Here is a 17392-nt window from a genome sequence, read left to right as displayed (position 1 = left end):
AAAGTCATTCCGCTACCCAAGAATAGTAAAACCCCCTTTACTGGCTCAAGTAGCCAACCAATCAGCCTGTTACCAACCCTTACTAAACTTCTGAAACATTGTTTGACCAGATACAATGCTATTTTACAGTAAACAAATTGACAACAGAATTTCAGCATGATTATAGGAAAGGACACTCAACAAGCACAGCTCTTACACAAATGACAATGATTGGCTGAGAGAAATTGATGATAAAATGATTGTGGGGTCTGTCTAAGACTTCAGTGCAGCTTTTGACATTATTGATCATAGTCTGCTGCTGGAAAAACATATGTGTTATGGCTTTACACCTCCTGCTCTAATGTGGATGATAAGTTACTTGTCTAACACAGAGGGTGTTGCTTAACTTTTTAAGGCTAGGGGGCAGTATTCGGAAGTTTGGTTGACTGAGGTGCCCAAAGTAAACTGCCTGTTACTGAGGCCCAGAAGCTAGGATATGCATATGATTGGTATAAAACACTCTAAAGTTTCTAAAACTGTTAAAATAATGTCTGTGACTATAACAGAACTGATTTGGCAGGCGAAACCCCAAGGACAATTCATCAAGGAATTTTTTGTTGTTGAGGTCATTGGACTTTTCAATGCTTTTCTGTGACGATGACGACATGAGGGACAACATTAAGATGATGATGGTGGGACAACATTCAGATGATGATGATGATGGGGGACAACATTCAGGTGATGATGATGATGGTGGGACAACATTCAGGTGATGATGAAGATGGTGTTGGGACAACATTCAGATGATGATGATGATGGTGTTGGGACAACATTCAGATGATGATGATGGACAACATTCAGATGATGATGATGGACAACATTCAGATGATGATGTTGATGGTGGGACAACATTCAGATGATGATGATGAATGTGGGACAACATTCAGATGATGATGATGATAATGGGGGACAATATTGAGATGATGATGATGATGATGGGGGGACAACAATCAGATGATGATGATGGTGGGACAACATTCAGATGATGATGATGATGTAGGACAACATTCAGATGATGATGATGATGGGAGGACAACATTCAGATGATGATGATGGGGTACAACATTCAGATGATGAATATAGGAGGACAACATTCAGATGATGAAGATGATGGGGGGACAACACTCAGATGATGATGATGGGGGCACAACATTCAGATGATGATGATGATGGGGGACAACATTCAGAAGATGATGATGAAGGGAGGACAACATTTAGTTGATGATGATGATGGGGGACAACAATCAGATGATGAATATGGGGGGACAACATTCAGATGATGAAGATGATGTTGGGACATCATTCAGATGATGATGATGATGGGGGCACAAAATTCAGATGATGATGACGGGGGAACAACATTCAGATGATGATGATGGGAGGACAATACTCAGATGATGATGATGATGATGATGATGATGGGGACAACATTCAGATCATGATGATGATGGGGGACAACATTCAGATGATGATGATGATGGGAGACAACATTCAAATGATGATGATGATGATGGTGAGACAATATTCAGAATGATGATGGGGACAACATTCAGATCATGATGATGATGGTGGTACAACATTCAGATGATGATGATGATGGGGACAACATTCAGATGGTGATGATGATGGGGGACAACATTAAGATCATGATGATGATGGTGGGACAACATTCAGATGATGATGATGATGGCAAGACAATATTCAGATGATGATGATGGGGGACAACATTAAGATCATGATGATGAGGGTGGGACAACAATCAGATGATGATGATGATGGGGAACAACATTCAGATGATTATGATGGGAGGACAACATTCAGATGATGATGATTGAGGACAACATACAGATGATGATGATGATGATGTGGGGACAACATTCAGATGATTATGTGGGGACAACATTCAGATGATGATGATGGGGAGACCAAATGTAGATGATGATGATGATTATGTGGGGGACAACATTCAGATGAAGATGATGAGGTAGGAACAACATTCAGATGATGATGATGGGGTACAACATTCAGATGATGATGATGGGGGACAACATTCAGATGATGATGACGGGGGGACAAAATTCAGATGATGATGTGGGGACAACATTCAGATGATGTTGATAGGGGAACAAAATGTAGATGACATTAACATGTCGATTATGTGGGGGGCAACATTCAGATGAAGATGATGATGTAGGGACAATTTTCAGATGATGATGATGGGGCACAACATTCAGATGATGATGATGGGGGACAACATTCAGATGATGATGAGGATGGGGGCACAACATTCAGATGATGATGCAGGGGGACAACATTCAGATGATGATGATGGAGACAACATTCAGATGATGATGATGATGGTGGTGGGACAACTTTCAGATGATTTTGTTGGAGGACAACATTCAGATGATGATGATGATGGTGGGACAACATTCAGATGATGATGATGGGGGACAACATTCAGATGATGATGATAGGGTACAACATTCAGATGATGATGACGGGGGGACAAAATTCAGATGATGATGATGATGGGGGCCCAACATTCAGATGATGATGATGATGTAGGGACAAAATTCAGATGATGATGGGAGGACAACATTCAGATTATGATGATGGGGGTCCAGAATTCAGATGATAATGATGGGGGACAACATTCAGATGATGATGATGGAGACAACATTCAGATGATGATGATGATGGTGGGACAACATTCCGATGATTTTGATGGGTGAAAACATTCAGATGATGATGATGATGGTGGGACAACATTCAGATGATGATGATGGGGGAACACATTCAGATGAAGCTGATTATGTAGGGACAACATTCAGATGATGATGATGGGGCACAACATTCAGATGATGATGATGGGGGCACAACATTCAGATGATGATGATGGGGGGTACAGAATTCAGATGATGATGATGGGGACATAATTCAGATGATGATGATGGAGACAACATTCAGATGATGATGATGATGGGGGGACAACATTCAGATGATGATGATGGGGGGACCACATTCAGATGAAGATGATGATGTAGGGACAACATTCAGATGATGATGATGGGGCACAACATTCACATGATGATGATGGGGGACAATATTCAGATGATGATGATGATAATGACGGGGGACAATCAGATGATGAATATGGGGGCACAACATTCAGATGATGTCGATGATGATGTGGGGGACAACATTCAGATGGAGATGATGATGTAGGGACAAAATTCAGATGATGATGATGGGGCACAACATTCAGATGATGATGATGGGGTACAACATTCAGATGATGATGATGGTGGGGGCACAACATTCAGATGATGATGTGGGGACAACATTCAGATGATGATGGGGCACAACATTCCGATGATGATGATGATGGGGGACAACATTCAGATGATGATGATGATGGGGGACAACATTCAGTTGATGATGATGATGGTGGGACAACATTCAGATGATGATGATGGGGGGATAACATTCAGATGATGATGATGGGGGACAAAGTTCAGATGATGATGATGATTCTGGGACAACATTCAGCAGATAATGGGGACAACAATCAGATGATGAAGATGGGGGACAACATTCAGATGATGATGATGATGGGGACAACATTCAGATGATTATGAAGATGGGGGGGCAACATTCAGATGATGATGATGATGTGGGGGACAACATTCAGGTGACGGTGATGATGGGGGGGACAACATTCAGATGATGATGATAGGGGGACAACATTTAGATGATGATGACGGGGGGCCAACTTTCAGATGATGATGATGGGGGCAACATTCAGGTGATGAAGACGGGGGGACAACATTCAGATGACGATGATGATGATGGGGGGACAACATTCAGATGATGATGACAATGATTGTAGGACAACATTCAGATGTTGATGATGATGGACAATATTCAGATGATGATGGGGGGAACAACATTCAGATGATGATGATGATGAGGGGGACAGCATTCAGATGATGATGATGTTGGGACAACATTCAGATGATGATGGGGGGACAACATTCAGACGATGATGATTTTGGACAACATTTAGATGATGATGATGGGGGGAACAACATTCAAATGATGATGATGATGGGGACAACATTTAGATGACAATGATTGGGGTCAACATTTAGATGATGATGATGGCGGGACAACATTCAGATGAATGAGAGTCACTATTAAGTGATAACCCAGTGGCTTAAAGTCCCACTACGCATCCAGACAGACAACTCTTAATCTCCACACATACACACACACACCGACAAGTAAGCTTTATAAATATAATAACAGAGATTTCAGTGCAGTGGATTAGACAGACGCACACACACACACACACAAACACACACACACGCACGCACGCACGCACACACACACACACACACACACACACACACACACAGACACACACACACACACACACACACACACACACACACACACACAGACACTCCCCTTGTCCCGTCTGACTGCTGGGGCGTGTGATTCAGTCATACGCACAGAGACTGGTGCTCAGTGACAGCTGACAGTCTGATCAATACTAACCCAGGCAGATCTGGATCGAGTTCTGGGTCAGGAGCCAGACTAAATCACTCTCAACTAGGTTCACTGAGGCAAGGCCAACATTAGAGCCAAGCAATCCACCAACCAAACATATTGTTACTCCTGCTATGATAAATGAGGACCTTTTTTTTATCTCAATTTAATGGGCCAGTATCAGGAACGAGAAGTGATTCAGACCAACAGTTATTAATTTGCCTGAGGAGGACTATAGAGATGAGTGGCAAAGCCCGGTGACAACAGTCTATTTTCAGCCTGGCTGGAATAGTAAACAGTCCAAGTATGAGATCAGGAAGGGGAAAGGAAAATAAAAGTCAAAGAGGAGGTTGATTAAATAAATCCTTGCCTGAGATCACGTTGAAAAGGGGGAATATGAAGAGAAACTTCCTCAAAGTCAACTCGTCATCATTTCATTCGTAATCTTTTACACCTCCCCTCTTCATCTACTACCTTCACATCTCACACCTTTACAATATATTTAGTTGGGAACTGCCAACAGGCTATCAGCTAAATAAACTGCCTGCCGGAGACCTCCTGAACCTCCTCTCAGGCACAGCACAAACTCATCATCAAAATACCACTTTTTAAAATACACAACGTTATCATCCCCTGGCCTGAATTTGACAAAGTATTAATTTGTTTGGACCAACCAATCACATTTGTTCAGGCAAAAGACAGGGCTGCCTGAAATGTCCTTAAATTACCCGCAATACTGTGGTGCAAATTAAATTACTTGTGTAAAATGAACAGCCATGCAACAGTCCCATTTTTTTCCCCCACAAGTCATTTTAAGTTTAATATTCTATGCTGATATATGCTGTATATGCTGATATTGTACAGTGGGAGTTTTCATAGAAAGAAAGACTGGCCACTTTGGACAGACTGGAAATGGATGGTCTCTGAGCTCTGGCTCTGAGGTAGAGCAGCAAAGATGCTTACTGTAATTGAGAGCCTTGTTCCAATGACTGTGGGACTGGGACCACCGTCAAACACACATGCACACACTCACTCACGTATGGCCGCACGCACACACGCACACACACAAACTCACATTAAAGTCCAGTAGGCAGTAATGGAGCCATGGTCAGATCATCTCTCAACCAAAGGGTTAACCTCTCAAGTCATTTTCAATCAGGACAGGGATTATCTGTCATAAACCTGGGGGTTTGTACTCAATATTGGGCCTGGAGGAGTGAAGTAGAGCATGGATTTTCCCCCAGGAAGAATCACTCATCTCTGAGCCAAACCAAGCCAGGCCAGGCCGGGCCAGCCTCCACATGGCCTTAAACACTGGGCTCAGTCCCTTCAGTCCTCTCCCCTTTCTAAATCTCAGTATGGGGCTATGATTTACAATGGGACTCAAGCACAGAGGCCTAAAAGCATCTGTAGTGGGTCAATGAATTTGGGAAGTTCAGGGGGCATAGAGATTATTCTCTCAAATAAATATAATATCAAGGCCATGAGAGTTTAAGAGTCTTTCACCAAAGTCCTCAATGCTAGTCCAGGTCAGTTTTGTATATTTTTATTTATTTATTAGGGGTCCCCATTAGCTACTGCCAAGGCAGCAGTTACTCTTCCTGGGGTCCAAACACATTAAGGCACTTACATCACACATAAAAAGAACAGTATCATATCATACACCACTACATATCTACAATACCATAATGTATAATTCCACCGTACAACAATATTACAATGTGCGTTTGTGTAAGAGTGCATGTGGTAGTGTGTGTTTGCGTATGTGTGTGTCTGTACCTGTGTGTGTGTCTCTTCACAGTCCCCGCTGTTCCATAAGGTGTATTTACAGTGCATTCGGAAAGTATTCAGACCCCTCAACTTCCTCCACATTTTAATATGTTACAGCCTTATTCAAAAATGTATTAAATTAATGTTTTTCCTCATCAATCTACACACAATACCCCATAACGACAAAGAGTTTATATAATTTTGCAAATGTATAGAAATTAAAAAACAGAAATACCTTATTTACATAACTATTTGAACCCTTTGCTATGAGACTTGAAATTGAGCTCAGGTACATCCTGTTTCAATTGATCATTCTTGAGATGTTTCTACAACTTGATTGGACTTGATCTGTTGTAAATTCAATTGATTGGAAATGTTTTGGAAAGGCACACCCCTGTCTGTATAAGGTCCCACAGTTGACAGTGCATGTCAGAGCAAAAACAAAGCCATGAGGTCGAAGGAATTGTCCGTAGAGCTCTGAGACAGGATTGTGTTAACTAGGATAAGGGGCACTATTTTCACCTCCGGATGAAAAGTGTGCCCAAAGTAAACTGCCTGCTACTCAGGCCCAAAAGCTAGGATATGCATATAATTGGTAGATCTGGATAGACAACACTCTAAAGTTTCCAAAACTTGTAAAATAATGTCTGTGAGTATAACATAACTTATTTGGTAGGCGAAAACCTGAGACAAATCCATCCAGGAAGTGGGATTTTTGTATGTTTGTAGTTTTCTAATGAATGTCATTACAGTATCAATTGATTTAGGACTCAAATTGTACTTCCTATGGCTTCCACTAGATGTCAACAGTCTTTAGAAATTGTTTCAGGCTTGTATGCTAAAAATGAGGGAGTAAGACCACTCTGAATGACTGGACCCTACAGTGTCCCATAGATTTTTCATGCGTACGACCAAGAGCGAGCCTTTCTTGTTTACCTTTTATATTGACGACGTTATTGTCCAGTTGAAATATTATTGATTATTTAGGCTAAAAACAACCTGAGGATTGATTATTAACATAGTTTGACATGTTTCTACGAACTTTACGGATATTATTTGGATTTTTCGTCTGCCTGTTGTGACTGCGTTTGAGCCTGTGGATTACTGAACAAAACAGAGGCTTTTGGATATAAAGAGGAACTTTATCGAACAAAACAAACATTTATTGAGTAAATGGGAGTCTTGTGAGTGCAACTATAAGAAGATCATCAAAGGTAAGTGATTCATTTTATTGTTATTTCTGACTTGTGTAACTCCTCTACATGGCTGGTAACTGTTTGTAATGATTTGTCTGCTGGGCGCTGTTCTCAGATAATCGCATGGTATGCTTTCGCCGTAAAGCCTTTTTGAAATGGTTGGATTAACAAGAAGTTAATCTTTAAACCGATGTATAACACTTGTATGTTTTATGAATTTTTATAATGAGTATTTCTGTTTTTTAATTTGGCGCTCTGCATTTTCACTGGATGTTGGCCAGGTGGGACGCTACCCACGTCCCCTTAGTGAGGTTAAGGCACAGATCTGTGGAAGTGTAGTAAAACATTTCTTCAGCTTTAAAGGTCCCAAAGAACACAGCGGCCTCCATCATTCTTAAATGGAAGAAGTCTGGAACCAACATGACTCTTCCTAGAATTGGCTGCCCGGCCAAACTGAGCAATCGGGGGAGAAGGGCCTTGGTCAGAGAGGTGACCAAGAACCCATGGACACTCTGACAGAGCTCCAGAGTTCCTCTGTGGAGATGGGAGAACCACCCAGAAGGACAACCATCTCTGCAGCACTGCACCAATCAGGCATTTACAGTAGAGTGGCCAGATGGAAGCCACTCCTCAGTAAAAGGCACATGACAGCCAGCTTGGAGTTTCAGACCATGAGATACAAGATTTTCAGGTCTGATGAAACCAAGAATACCAAGTGTCACGTCTGGAGGAAGCCTGGCAACATCCCTACGGTGAAGTATGGTGGTGGCAGCATCATGCTGTGGGGATGTTTTTCAGCGTCAGGCACTGGGAGACTAGTCAGGATCGAGGGCAAGATGAACGGAGCAATGTACAGAGAGATCCTTGATGAAAACCTACTCCAGAGCGCTCAGGACCTCAGACTGGCGCGAAGGTTCTCCTTCCATCAGGACAATGAGACTAAGCACACAGCCAAGACAACACAGGAGTGGCTTCAGGACAAGTCTCTGAATGTCCTTGAGTGCCCCAGCCAGAGCCAGGAAATGAACCCAATCAAACATCTCTGGAGAGACCTGAAAATAGCTGTGCCGCGACGCTCCCCATCCAACCTGACAGAGCTTGAGAAATCTGCAGAGAAGAATGGGGGAAACTCCCCAAAACAGGTATGCCAAGCTTGTAGCGTCATACCCAAGAAGACTCAAGGCAGTAATCGCTGCCAAAGGTACTTCAATAAAGTACTGAGTAAACGTTCTGAATACTTATGTAAATGTGATATTTCCATTTTTTTGCTTTGTCATTATGGGGTATTGTGTGTAGATTGATGAGAGGGGGGGAACTATTTAACGGGAATGTAGTAGGAGATGTTTTTCACAATTTTCAATTAATATTCATGCACAGCCCTACCAATCAGGTGCGCTCCAGCTGTCCTTGTCATGCGCGCTCCTTGTGTTTGGTAGAATGAACTTCCTTTATTCTCTTCAAAAACGGCAAACTCATTATCACATTTCCATGGATTGACATAAGGTAATTGACTCCCAGAATCATAAAGGTATATATTTTAACCACTAACCTGTCGATAAAAGCTTACAGTGCCTTGCGAAAGTATTCGGCCCCCTTGAACTTTGCGACCTTTTGCCACATTTCAGGCTTCAAACATAAAGATATAAAACTGTATTTTTTTGTGAAGAATCAACAACAAGTGGGACACAATCATGAAGTGGAACGACATTTATTGGATATTTCAAACTTTTTTAACAAATCAAAAACTGAAAAATTGGGCGTGCAAAATTATTCAGCCCCTTTACTTTCAGTGCAGCAAACTCTCTCCAGAAGTTCAATGAGGATCTCTGAATGATCCAATGTTGACCTAAATGACTAATGATGATAAATACAATCCACCTGTGTGTAATCAAGTCTCCGTATAAATGCACCTGCACTGTGATAGTCTCAGAGGTCCGTAAAAAGCGCAGAGAGCATCATGAAGAACAAGGAACACACCAGGCAGGTCCGAGATACTGTTGTGAAGAAGTTTAAAGCCGGATTTGGATACAAAAAGATTTCCCAAGCTTTAAACATCCCAAGGAGCACTGTGCAAGCGATAATATTGAAATGGAAGTAGTATCAGACCACTGCAAATCTACCAAGACCTGGCCGTCCCTCTAAACTTTCAGCTCATACAAGGAGAAGACTGATCAGAGATGCAGCCAAGAGCCTCATGATCACTCTGGATGAACTGCAGAGATCTACAGCTGAGGTGGGAGACTCTGTCCATAGGACAACAATCAGTCGTATATTGCATAAATCTGGCTTTTATGGAAGAGTGGCAAGAAGAAAGCCATTTCTTAAAGATATCCATAAAAAGTGTAGTTTAAAGTTTGCCACAAGCCACCTGGGGGACACACCAAACATGTGGAAGAAGGTGCTCTGGTCAGATGAAACCAAAATTGAACTTTTTGGCAACAATGCAAAACGTTATGTTTGGCGTAAAAGCAACACAGCTGAACACACCATCCCCACTGTCAAACATGGTGGTGGCAGCATCATGGTTTGGGCCTGCTTTTCTTCAGCAGGGACAGGGAAGATGGTTAAAATTGATGGGAAGATGGATGGAGCCAAATACAGGACCATTCTGGAAGAAAACCTGATGGAGTCTGCAAAAGACCTGAGACTGGGACGGAGATTTGTCTTCCAACAAGACAATGATCCAAAACATAAAGCAAAATCTACAATGGAATGGTTCAAAAATAAACATATCCAGGTGTTAGAATGGCCAAGTCAAAGTCCAGACCTGAATCCAATCGAGAATCTGTGGAAAGAACTGAAAACTGCTGTTCACAAATGCTCTCCATCCAACCTCACTGAGCTCGAGCTGTTTTGCAAGGAGGAATGGGAAAAAAATTCAGTCTCTCGATGTGCAAAACTGATAGAGACATACCCCAAGCGACTTACAGCTGTAATCGCTGCAAAAGGTGGCGCTACAAAGTATTAACTTAAGGGGGCTGAATAATTTTGCACGCCCAATTTTTCAGTTTTTGATTTGTTAAAAAAGTTTGAAATATCCAATAAATGTCGTTCCACTTCATGATTGTGTCCCACTTGTTGTTGATTCTTCACAAAAAAATACAGTTTTATATCTTTATGTTTGAAGCCTGAAATGTGGCAAAAGGTCGCAAAGTTCCAGGGGGCTGAATACTTTCGCAAGGCACTGTATGTGAGAAGCTGATCCATCCAGTCAATTGATTAAAGGAGAATTCTAATGATGTCATTTATAATTTTTAAACATTCAGTCACTTGTTGATATTTTGTTAACATTATAAAAGCAATATGAACTAGAGGATACAATGGCCTGCAGCATACCACCCTGCATCCCACTGCTGGCTTGCTTCTGAAGCTAAGCAAGGTTGGTCCTTGATGGGAGACCAGATGCTGCTGGAAGTAGTGTTGGAGGGCCAGTAGGAGGCACCCTTCCCTCTGGTCAAAAGATCGCAATACCTCAGGGTAGGAAGGAATTGGGGACATGTCCCTGTGTAGGGTGCTGTCTTTCAGATGGGATGTTAAATGGGTGTCCTGACTCTCTGTGGTCACTAAAGTTCCCATGGCACTTATTGTAAGAGTAGGAGTGTTAACCCTGGTGTCCTGGCTAAATTACCAATCTGGCCCTCATACCATCATGGTATGATCACCTCCAATTGGCCCATTCATCTCCCCTGTAACTATTCCCCAGGTATTTGCTGTAAATGAGAATGTGTTCTCAGTCAACTTACCTGGTAAAATTAAAATGTATTTTATTCCAGCTCATAAATTTACGTTGTGTTACTTTCGTCCCACCCGTCTATCTTGTAGTTTACCTAGTCTAACACCCAAGACTAGTTAACATTATTTTTTAAAACCTATGCTGTCATTTAGTCACTACAGGGCGGTTTCCCGGACAGAGTTTAATTTAAATCAGGACTAGGCAAATTCTACTTAAATAAATCCAGATAAAAAAAATGGCTTTCTGTGACATTGTTTAACTTCAGATTAATAAATTCTAGACTATGGCGTCCCAGACTAAGGTAAATAAGGACTAACCAGTTAATCTTTGTGAAGCCTAATTAGATTCATGATGTGCACTTAGTGCTGATCTGAGGATGCTTCCAAAACTAGGGATGGGTCACCTAAACCAAATAATGGACGGAGTTAAAAGAAAACGTTAAGATCATTTCATTGACTGAAAAAACCCTCTTGAAACAAATTGTGTCAAACCCAACCACCCAATTATAACAGCATGATTCATCAACAGAAATACAACTTCAGGTAAGATACTGTCCCAATCACAGCCAGTTGTGATACAGCCTGGATTCAAACCAGGGTGTCTTTAGTGACACCTCCAGCACTGAGATGCAGTGCCTTAGACCACTGGGCCACTTGGGAGCCCCAATTCATGCACTTATCAGGAGAACATCCCTGGTCTTCCCTACTGGCTCTGATCTGGTGGACTCACTAAACACACATGCTTCATTTGTAATGACGGTCTGAGTGTTGGAGTGTGCCCGTGGCTATCAGTAAATTAAAAAAATTAAGAAAATGATGCCGTCTGGTTCCACTCTCAAATAGGTCCGTGGTTGCAAAGGGCATCAGTGTCTTAACAGAGGGATTTGCCAAGACAGAATACTCTGAGCGCAGCGCAGCCGTATCTAGAAATCTGGTAGTGGCTTCTGATTCAATTCCATTTTCACAGAACTGCTTGTTCAGATATCGGTAAGGGGACTGGAGGCAGGGCATGAAAGGGATAATGAATCCAGTTGTTTGTGTGGTCCGTTTTGGGAAAGTCTCTGTGTAAATGCGCACCCAGCTCACTCAGGTGCTTCACTATATCATATTTGACATTGTCCGTAAGCTTGAATTCTTTTGCACACAAACAATCATACAATGATGGAAAGACCTGGTGGTGTCCTTGTTAATGCAGACAGAGAACAGCTCCAAATGTTTAATCATAGCCTCAATTTTGTCCCACACATTGAATATAGTTGTGGAGAGTCCCTGTAATCCAAGATTCAGATCACTCAGGCAAGCAAAAACATTCCCCAGATAGGCCACTCGTGTGAGAAACTCGTCATATTGCAAGCAGTCAGACAAGTGAAAATGATGGTCAGTAAAGAACTTTAAGCTCATCTCTCAATTAATTTTTTTTTGTCAATACTTTGCCCCTTGATAACCAGCGCACTTGTTGTAAAAGTGTTACATGGTCGCTGCACATATCATTGGATAGTGCAGAAAATACACGAGAGTTCAGGGACCTTGCTTTAACAAAGTTAACCATTTTCACAGTAGTGTCCAAAACGTCTTTCAAGATATCAGGCATTCCCTTGGCAGCAAGTGTTTCCTCAGGTTCAGGAATGGCTGAAAATGCATAGCATTGATCTAAAATTGACCCTAGAAATAGTACTGTTAGGATATCTGGAGAGACCGGGTCAGTCAATTACTAATATACTAATACTCCTAGTAAAATGATTTATCTTCAACACGCAATCTGTAGATACATTAAACATCATAGCATAGTTGAAAGATATGTGTTGCGTAGAAACACGAAGTGGGTGGCCAGCAGAGATAGATGGGATGGGCTGAGGGAAGCTGAGGGTTGGTATGTGGAATTGGAGACAAGTGGGAGTGGAGTTGCTGTATGTGAGAGAGATTGGTGTCAAAATAAAAAATAATAAAAGTACATTTGAATGACACTAAGTGGCAGTATTTTTACAACTAATGCAGGTTTGCCTGAGGCTGATGCCGTGCAGGTGTTTGTACACATGCATATCCACACACTCTCATTCAAATAAACACATACAAGAACACACACATACAGGTAATAGTGCCAGACATGCACACAAACATTTAAAGTTGGCATTGCTGTTATGATTTCAGTTGTCCTTGATGTCCATTGATGTCCATTTTTTTGCATTGTTGTTTGCTGTTTTCTTCTGTCTTTTCCTTTTCTCTCTTTAGTTCATTCTCTTGGTTGTTGGTGCATTAGGGGGTTCTTGGGGGTGGGGAATGGAATTAATTGTATTTTTTTCCGGGGGGGAGGGGGGGGTCTCGAATGGTTGAGGGACAGCTATTGGGGAACTGTGGGGGGATCTTGGAGGGTTACATTTTTTAAAGTAGAGCTGATGTGTGTCTCTATGGATGCGGGCCTTACTAAATGGACAGTTAGAAAATGTGAAGAACATTAATTTTTTTATTTTTTTAAGTAATTTAAAATATATATATATATATATATTTTAATGTGGATCACATTTTTATTTGGCTTACCCCGACGGCATTGTGCAGTTTCCCTGTTTGGGAATACCTGATATAAGGAATTTGAAATTATTGTACTTTTACTTTGATACTAAAGTATATTTTAGCAATTACACTTACTTTTGATACTTAAGTATATTTAAAACCAAATACTTTCAGACTTTTACTCAAGTAGTATTTTACTGTGTGACTTTCACTTTTACTTGAGTGATTTTCTATTAAGGTATCACGCACCACTGCTCATAGGGAGCGTTTCAAGACTGGTGATGGACACCCAGGAGGCCCAGAGACAGATGAGCTGGGGGAAATGTTGAGCCAGCAACCCCTGGAAGGTATCCTCGATGATGACAATTTGGACAGTTCAGATTGGGGACTGTTCCAGTCCTCATTTGGTAGGACACATTCATTCAACATGTGCAATCCCCGGACTCCAGGGAACATGTAATGTGTCAGTTATCTCTTGCACTCCCATAATAAGAATTATGTAATGAACTCAACTCTTGAAGAAATAATGTTCTCTAATGCAGCAATGCAATCATTTTCTAGAGGCTTTTGTGTTGTGTGAGAATTGTGTGAGAATTGTGTGAGAATGCATGAGAAACTGACCATGGAATTTCATGAGCACAAACTAATGTATTTAAAAGAAGAGCATGATAAGAAGATGCTAATCCTTCATGTTGTGTTGGTTATGAAGGAGGAGAGAAACAGGAAGCAGCAGCAGTACCAATGTTCTTCTCAAACCAGCACCAGTTCGGGGTCCCGATATTTCCATTTGTGAATTAAAAACCTTTTTGTTACCAATCCATGTCTACGGTTTGCTTCAATCACTTGAGCTATCTTTGTTGTGAGAAGTGCTGCATAGCAAAAACATCTCTGCAGGCTAGTCCATTTCTGTCATTGTCTGCCTCAACCATTGGAACATCTGGGTCATCTTCATCTTCAATGCAAGGATCTAGGCAGCCATGCTGTTTGAGGTAATTGTGAAGCACTGCTGTTGCAATTATTACAATGCAGCATCATCTTGGTTAAAAGCGTAATGTGTTTCTTACACAGGACATTACTCTTCCATACACCAAGCATGTGTTCCAATATACCTCTGGTGCGGATATGAGCTTGGTTGTACCATTGTTGCTCAGGTCCTATTGCATGAAGATAGGGAGTGAACAAGAAGTTGGTCTGTGCATACCCACTGTCACCAAGTAAGATTCCACTATGTTGTCCACCTTCAAGCTGAGCATACAAAGAGGAATCCTTGATGCACCTTTCCAAAATGCAACAATGTTGGAGAACTGCACACACTTTTTAAATTTATTGAGAACCAGTTTTTACGATTCCTGTACTCCTCAGCATCTGCTGTAGAGAGAAACTTGATGGGAATATGACATCCATCTATACAGCCAATGACTACAGGGAAGTTCCCATATTCATAGAACTCTACCTTGTAGTTGGCTCAGGCAGCAGCATCAGGGAACTTGGTATAATTGTCTTTCAGTTCACATATAGCATTGCAGACTTTGTGGACGATTATGCATACAGTTAGTTCATTTGCACCACACAAATCTCCTGTTTCATGATGGAAGGTTCCAGATCCCAAAAACCTCAAGGGGATCAGTACTTGTAGGGAAGGAGGGATGGGCTTTATCCTAAGAGACTTAGATAAAGCCTTGGCTCAAGAATTTTCTTTGTACATATGGAAATGGTCACAGAAATAGATTTTAGTCCAGGTAATCCATTTTCCTCCATTGCCAAGGTCAACCTTGGGGCCAACATCCATTAATCAGAAGTTAAACCTGCCTCTAGGCCAGGTTTAATTTAAGCCTTCACTTAGATCTAGATGAACTCTAAACGTCCTTCTGGAAATCAGATTTTTAAAAATCTAGACTAGTGCAAGTCTGAGACTAATTTAAACCATTTCTGAGAAAAGGCATTTCAGTTAGTCCAGTTTAAAAGTGCAATTTAGTCTAGGATTAAGCGTCATCTGTGTCTGCGAAACCGCCCCTAGAAGGCTTAACAAAATGACATACATTTGGAACCTTAAACAACTAAACACAACTCTACAACCGAAAAAAAAACTTCTAGGTCCTTTTCTTTACTTACATTGCTCAAAACCTCTTCTTAAAACTAGGCGAAACATGGCCAGACTGGGAGTTTTTTTTTGCTAGGAGCTCGTCCTTCGCATTATGGAACGTGCTGACTTCACTATGTCATTCTATCTTCTATGTTATCTGAGAAAATGGGTGTGTTACTTTGTCCCCTACACTTTGAGATATCAATGTATCAGAAGCTTTTCTGCTGTTTCTTCAAACAAAACAAGTGGAAGAGTGGAAAATGCAAACTTCCGCCGATTGAAATTACTTTAAGGTATACTGATCTAAAACATTCCAATAAAAGCAACTTTATTCTGCTCTGTGATGTGCATCCAAAGCAACGAGTAGAGCTTTTGCAAAACAGACTGAATTGTGTGTTTGGCGCGATAAAGCTGCCTGCGTAATAAGTTAATTTTCACCATAAGGAGTCAGGCAGTTGTTAGTTATTTGTTTTCTTGCTCCATTAAATGTATGCATTATTTATGAACTAAAAAATTCAGAGATCCCTTTTCAAACGTTAATGGGATGTTAAGATATGAAGGCTGCCGAATCCATTACCCAATTATTTCCCTGTCTATGGAAGACTGCCTTCAGAACTTCTTCCAGTCGGGAGTGAAGTAGACTGGGACTGGCACACGACAAGTCTGTAATCTGTGTAGGGAGCGGAACAGCAAGACGACTTCCAGCCACACCAGCGTTCAACCGTCCCACAGCATGGCCTTGGTGACACGCCCTGGCGCCATTCAAGTGCCCTTAAGTTACAATTTAAATGCATGGAACTTATCCTTTGAGAAGAGCCCTTCTTATTCATCATGGTGATAGACTTTTTACACAAGGCCTAAAATGGCAATAAAAAACATTCTGTCTCTAATTTCTGACTACACACAATATTATTTTGTCCTCATATACACAAACATCTTTTTAACAGGAAAAGAGGTTAACATTTGCTATGTGTTCTGAGAATGTTTTCATAATCCATACATAAATCCTATTTCTTAATTTTCTATTATTTATGGATTTATGTTCTGAGCCAGGGGCCAGCACATTATGGTAGCATGCGTCAAGGTAACAGAAAAGGCACAGTAAGACTTAGTGATAAAAGTCATGATGCATTAGTACGACCACAACATATAGACCTAAATTTACATTAAGCAAATAGGATGTAGAATGGATCCATACGTGAGTTAGAGTGTATCAGTGCATGCAGAATACGTTCAGCACGTTTAGACAACACAAAACTCTACAATAGAATATATAGACAAAGTAAGGTCATATCAACACCATTATGTGCAAACTTCACAGCTAATGTATCTGATTGTGACCTGGATATTCTAGCTATGGACTGAACAGACAGTATATCCAAGCAGTGATCTTACCTAGGGCTGTACAATTAATTGAATTCACATGGAAATTGCAATATTGACATGTGCAAAATGCAAACCGCAAGAGATTCATATCGCATGCTATATTTTGACATTTTCATATCGCATG

At 41.2% G+C, this 17392-nt stretch overlaps 1 protein-coding gene across 1 annotated transcript in view; it reads right to left on the bottom strand.

Annotated features, from left to right (window-relative positions):
* Positions 1-17392, bottom strand: part of LOC139409918 (transmembrane protein 132D-like) — a 39197-nt gene that overhangs the window by 14533 nt on the left and 7272 nt on the right. The window lies entirely within an intron of this gene.

This window comes from Oncorhynchus clarkii, chromosome 5, assembly GCF_045791955.1.
Source record: "Oncorhynchus clarkii lewisi isolate Uvic-CL-2024 chromosome 5, UVic_Ocla_1.0, whole genome shotgun sequence".
In the NCBI taxonomy this organism is placed as follows: Eukaryota; Metazoa; Chordata; class Actinopteri; order Salmoniformes; family Salmonidae; genus Oncorhynchus; species Oncorhynchus clarkii.
The sequence above is the reverse complement of the archived record's forward strand: the minus strand, read 5'-3'. Positions and strand labels throughout refer to the sequence as shown.